Source organism: Struthio camelus, chromosome 1 (genome assembly GCF_040807025.1).
Source record: "Struthio camelus isolate bStrCam1 chromosome 1, bStrCam1.hap1, whole genome shotgun sequence".
Taxonomy (NCBI): domain Eukaryota; kingdom Metazoa; phylum Chordata; class Aves; order Struthioniformes; family Struthionidae; genus Struthio; species Struthio camelus.
Window position 1 is genome coordinate 126,885,969 of NC_090942.1, and position 6,516 is coordinate 126,892,484.

Consider the following 6,516-nt stretch of genomic DNA (forward strand, 5'->3'; position numbering starts at 1 on the left):
TGAGCCTATTTTTAAAGCACCTGAAAGCCTAAATTAGCTTCACAGATATTACTCTTTAATATATCCTCTTATAAATGCTTTGTTAGCTTATGCTTTATTGGCATACTTTCATGCTAATGATATACTGGATGTTATCTCTTCATTGCTATAGGGAATTTACACTTATTTTAATTTTATTTAGTATTTTTTGAAAAAAAGACAATTCCTTTGTCACACATGCCTTTGTTTATGTATTTACCTTCTTTGTCTACTGTCTGCATGAATGTGCATGCAGTGTTATGCATACACATGCACGTATGCATACTCAGATGTATAAGACACATCAGTCAAATATAAACTTGCACAGTCACCCTATATTATACGTCTGACTACATTTTAAAAGGGTTTGATATGCAAATTTCTACTTTGTAAAACTGGGGGTAGTCATGCTGAAGGAAAGTATGCTAAAACAACAAAAAATATGCACAATTATTCCAGAAAAGGAATCTGAACAAGGAGAGCTGTACCAATATGACTGAAATTATACAGGTCAAATAATGCTTGTGCGTCTCCCAGCGTAGGAAGACTCTAATTAATGGTGGTCTCAGACGGCAGCGTAATTGCAGATGCCAATCTGTCCAACAGCTTCTGAAAATTCAGTTGATACATTCTGTTATGTTTGACCCACAATAGACCGTAGGAGCGAGACTGTGAATACAAAGCTTGAGTTCATGGGGAAAAAAAATGCCAATGCATTTTGCAATGCAAAAAATAAATCAACATTTTATTCAGGAAACGAGAAATTTGGAAAAGCATATTTCAGATATTTTAACTGTGGGCATACTTTGGCCCAATTTATGGAAGAAGTTATGCTTTTAACAGGAAAATTAGCAAGGGCAATTGAACTTGTCCACAGTGAATGTTGATTTTCATTTTGATTATTAATTAAATCTCACATACAGCATTTATTCCAATATACTGACTATATTTAGAAATAATTCAAGAATGAACATGAGAACTACAAACTAATATGTCTGCCTTCTGTACCAGGCCAACTATTAAAAATTATGTCAAAAACTAGAATTGATACACACGCATGAATTGCATGTATGTGGTATATTGGGAGAAAGGAAATGTTGCTTCTGTAGTGGAAAGTCATGATTAACAAATCTCTTAAGGGCCTTTGCAGAAATAACTAACTATGTGGCTAAGCATGGCATCACTGAGAAAGTATACCTGGCTTTCCAGAAATGCTGCTTCCCATCAGTTTCATTGGAAAGCCAAGCTGTGGAGGGAAAGGGCCCAAGTCCTTTCATGGAGCTGCTTTAATCTAGAAAACAGTATAGACATAAGTGGTATAATCCTGTGTATTCATCAAAGATCTGCAAGAGGGGATAAGTAGTTGGGTAACTCAGGTTTGCAGATGCTGTAGAATTATGCAGAACAGCCAACAGCAAATAGTTGCAGGAGGATCCCACGCTACTGAGTGACTGGGAGATAAAATGTCGGGAGAAATCAGTGCTGATAAGTGCAAAGTAATGAAACACAGGGGAGGTAACAGTGTTACTGGAGCTTACGTAACAATTGGCTCTCAGCAAGCTATTGCTTTTTAGAAAGAGCTGTGGAATGATATGGAAAATCCTCTGAAAATATTGGCCTGCTGCTCAGCAATGGCCAAAACAACAAGGCCAAATCAAATACTAGGTATTACCGGGGAAGGAAGTCATGGTAAAAATCACAGATTCAAAGCACACCATGCTCCACCTCTCAGACGATGGATACAAGAGAGCCAAAGGAAGAAAAATCCAGTGAGAAGGAAAATCAAGAATCATGAGGGCTGTGACAAACCTTGTACAAGAGGAGTGAAAAATTGCTTGGGAAAACAAGGTATGAACACCATCAGTGATTGGGGACAAGGGAAGACTTATCAGTATTTCTCATAATAAAGAGCTAAGAGCCTCCCAATGACATTAGCAAGTCTAAAACAGGGTCAAGGAAGTATTATTTCACACAAAGCATAGCTCCATTGAGGAGCTCTTTGCCACAGGAAGCTATGAAGGCCACAAGGATCAGTGGGTTCAAAGGGGATTGCACAAATTCAAAGAGGATAGGGCCACTGGTCACTATCAAATACAGTGGTCCAGATGCAGCTCCCAGCTCAGGAAGTCCTTGAATTGCTGAGCTCTGGGACCCAAGGGGGTAAATCAGGGAAATGCCTCTCAGCACTGGCCCCATTTGTTCTGTTCTTTGCTCTAAGCATCTGCTACTGGCCGCTGTCAGAGGCCGGATATGGGGTTACATGGACCTTTGGTCTGACCCAGTGGAGCGGTTCTTGTGTTCCTTTCTCTCACTGAGAACTACAGATGTGCTATGCTGACATCCTAATAAAATAAAATAAAATAAAATAATCTAACTCTAAATAAACTGAATGTTCCTCTTGTACTAAAAAAAACCCCAAAACAAAAACAAAACCAAGATAATGTTTATGCTGGGAAATGTGCATTTTTTTCCTCCTGGATAATTCAAAAACAGCTGTAGGGGTTTTATTCAGACTTCCCCCCTAAAAGTTCATATTTAGGTTGAGACAAATGTTTTCAGTTCCAAAAAAGACATCTGAATAAGGCTGTAAGTGAGAAAGAACAGGGTTAGGATGCAAATTATATTTTGCTTCAACCTTAACCAGTAATCTCACAATCTGCAGTAATTTTGTTAACATTTGCTTATCTTTAGGAGAGAATGGCTCTGATTTAGAGGAAACTGTGCTCTACGAGGAGGATAAACAAAAGTCTTACAGACTAATTAAGATTTCCCAATGTTTTCTCATGGTGATTTTAGGGAAAATCTCCTCAAAATAGTGCTCTTGATAGTACGACTGAAAGATTTGATAGAAACTTGATAGTACTTAGCAGCTACTCACGTAGGCCCTGTACATGTCACCAACCTAGGAAAATCTGGAATTAATCTTGGTGGCATGCTCAGTGGGGAATTTTGCCTTCAGTAAAGACAGGATTGCCTAACACTTCTTATTATAAGCTGTTGCTTATGCTTTCTTATAACATTGGCAAACTTTATCTGTTTGGATGCACATAGGAAATCTTTCACTAGCTTAAAAATTTGGGAAAACTTCAATGCAAATGGAACGTTCTGAGAAGGAGGAGAGAGAAATGGAGGCTTCAAACCCACCTCCCAGCTCATTCCTTTAAAAGTTGCTAAGTCCCTCTGAAGGTGCAGGAAAGACCTGAAACGCAGCAAGGGAACTGGTGTCAAAAAAGCGTGTTTCCTTGCCTTCAGTTAGTTAAGTTATATGATGCTCTACATTCCTGTTCATACATGCTCAGAGATTAGCAGTGAGATGCTGCTAACATTGCTGACTGCTTCTTCTGGAGAGTGTCAGCAGTACTGGTGAGCGTGGTCCTAGACAAGGGGAATTATCCTGAACCGTGTCTTGGGAGCTAGGATGAACCGTATGCTCTGGTTTTGACTCTTCCTCTTGTGAATAGCTAACAACTGTTTTTATAAGAGCATCAGTAGTGTAACTTCAGGCACTGCCAAGTTAGGAAAGGCAGGAAATAAGGCTGTATGTGCAAGCTTGAAGGAGCCAGGCTTTAACAAGAAAGTCAGATATGATTTCCCAGATCCCTGCCCTCTTTCAGGCAGGGGTGACTGGGTGCTCCGGTAGTAAAGGCAGAGGCAAAATTGTGTGTTAGCAGCACTGGCTCTAGGGCTCTGAAGGGGAGAGGAATGACCAAGGGTGACAAGACCCAAAAAGCTGTTGACATGCATTCAAGACTTTTGAAGGGACATTGGAAATCTGAGTTTCCTGTCCTGCCAGAGGCACATTTGATGAAACTACCATAATATATATGTGGAGAAAGCTTGAATGAAGGGTCATTATAGGTAAAATTAATTATATTGAAAAAGCACTAAAGAAAACAAGAACAGGAGAAACCCTTCAATCCGTGAGAGGATTTGTGTGATGCCTCAGAAAAATGTATCTTCATGTTAGCAAGAGACCTATCATCCTTGAAGGGTCACTGGAAGAGAGCCAGGGCCTTTTGCATTCTCTGCATGTGCAGTGTAAAATAGCTTTGCATTTTCTTAACCATCTTCTTCATTATATTACACAGCCTTGAAGAAAGAAAAGCAAGCATCGAACCAGTGATTTATAACTTGATATTTACTTGCTGTATCCGGGTGTGAGACCTAGTCCAAGAAACAAAAAAATATTGTGAGCCCAGAACAAAAGCTACACACTTCAGGACTAAATGTATTTTTCTTGGAGGGCTCTCACCACTAGCTCTACTTGGAAAGCCGACCGCCTGCTAACCTTGCGAGGGTTTCCAAGCTCGTGTGCTTCCACATTTAAGTCTCTCGCTCAATGTTCTTCACACTTGGCTCAGTGGACCTAAACCTCCATTCTCACTGCTCCTTGCTGAGGAGATTCCTGTCCCCCTTGGCTGTGCTGAGAAACCCCCTCTTTAATAAATTAACATAGAACGATGGGATGCAGGAGCATCTGGTGCTCCCGGTTTTGATTTATTTCTGCAGCAACACACAAAACATCAAGTGATAAATGATTCAAAGTCAATGGGCCCTTGGAGAATAGGCCATGATGAATAGTGAGCAGTTGGCATCCCACATAACAGTGTGTCCCTGAGGGCTACCTAGGGAGACGGTAAGGGGAAAGCAAAGGCTAAAGCCTTTGAAAGAAACAGCTGTTTGGAATGTCTTCCTCTGAGCAAGAGATCACTCTGATTTTTAAGGCCTTTTTTTCAGCAATGGGAAATGGGATTATAGTTGGCTGGGAATAAATAGGAACCACTAAACGTACTTTCACCTGTAGCCCTGCCTGATATAAGATGGCAGCAAAGCAGAATATTGACTTACCCTAAATGAATTTTTCGTTAAGGAGACCAGGGGCTCCCTTAAAAGATATTACTGATATCAGAGCTGTCTTTTGTGACTTTCAAAGTAGGAAAATTCACTATCTGTGCCTCACCAGTAAAGAAGCACAATGTGCTTATTTGGTATGGAAATCAGAAATGTTTTGGAGACGGTATTTGAAGACACTGGAACAAAGGCCAGATAAAGTAAACACTTTCTGGTTGTCCTGGTTGAGTAGAATTTTCACTGCACACGGGGCAGTGGAGAAACCTTTCCTGAAAGACCCTGGAGCTTGTGGTCACAGTGGAAAATCTCCAAGTGAGGGAATCCAGTGGCTGGAATGACTGCAGGGGGTTCCTAGGCTGCAGCTGCCAGGTGGCCCCAGGGGATGAAATCACTCCCTGTGCATCTCTGGGATAACCTGGGAGGTGGGACAAGCGGTAGACCACACAGAAGACACACAGTCTGTCACAAAAGAGCAGTTCACTGAAGGTTTGTTGTAAATCAGATTGTTGCAGCAGCATTTTCCAAGCCTGTATGTGTTGTGAACTTCACTTGCATCCTCTGAAGCAAAATATGCCTATATCCTGCATACACCAGTGTGAGAAGTAAAATGAAACCTTTCTCCAGAGGTGAAAAATTGGGGCTAGAATAAGAGCAGAGAGAGTAGTGCTCTGGGCCCCAACTATCCCTGCCTGACTTCTGGGACCACTCCCAGCTTTTCCTGCTTGCTTTCCTTCTGGAAGGGCTGAACCACCAATGCAAGTCACCATGCCTGGACATTTGTGCAAGCACTTTGAAAATATTGAGCTAGTGCTTCAGCCTGCTATGCTTTATGAATGATATGATTCTTTATCTGTATTATAACTGGCAATCAAGGTGTATCCCACAGACTTATTTGTGAGTGCTGCCATTTGCGTAGGCTGTATCTGACAACTAGGACTACCTTCATTTTGGCACCAACATTCTAACTTTTGTTGCCATAGAAGCCATCAAATCCTGCACCCTCCTTGCTGCTTCTCCCTCAGGGAGCTCTGTTTTCAGATACGTGAGTCTGGGGGAGATGTTCACATGGATATTTACCTTAGTGAGAAAAAGGTCATTACAACATTTTCACGTTCATTTTCATCTGTTCGAATCCACTTCCATCTTGTACCGTAGTGGGTATTTTACCAGTAGTTATTATTCAGCAGCTGGGGAATTCCTTATTGGTAGTGTTTTTTCTGTTTTGCTGTTCAGCTGAACTACATGTTTTGGAAGTCCCTAAAAATTGCTGGTTAGATGATTCTTACAAATGGCTATGAATTACTCTAAACATAGAGACAGAAATACCAGTGTAATTTTTAATTGCTTTTTGGAAACCATCATAACCTTTGCGTGGGTTTTTGTTGTAACTGTGAATTGCTCAATGGGCCGTTTGTTTAAAACAACATGGGCGATTGCAAAACTGCAGGTGTGGATTAGGACCAGCTGCCCCAGGGACAAGCCAGCGCAGGAGCAGCCTGTCATGTACATCCGCCTCGCACCAGCAGAAGCTTAGGGCATAGCTACCTGCCCTGAGAGTGATGTTGTGTAGACTGATGGAAGCTTATTTCAAATCAGCTAGCTTACGGACCACCAAGTATGGTTTGGAGGAGACTAACTCACGTTACT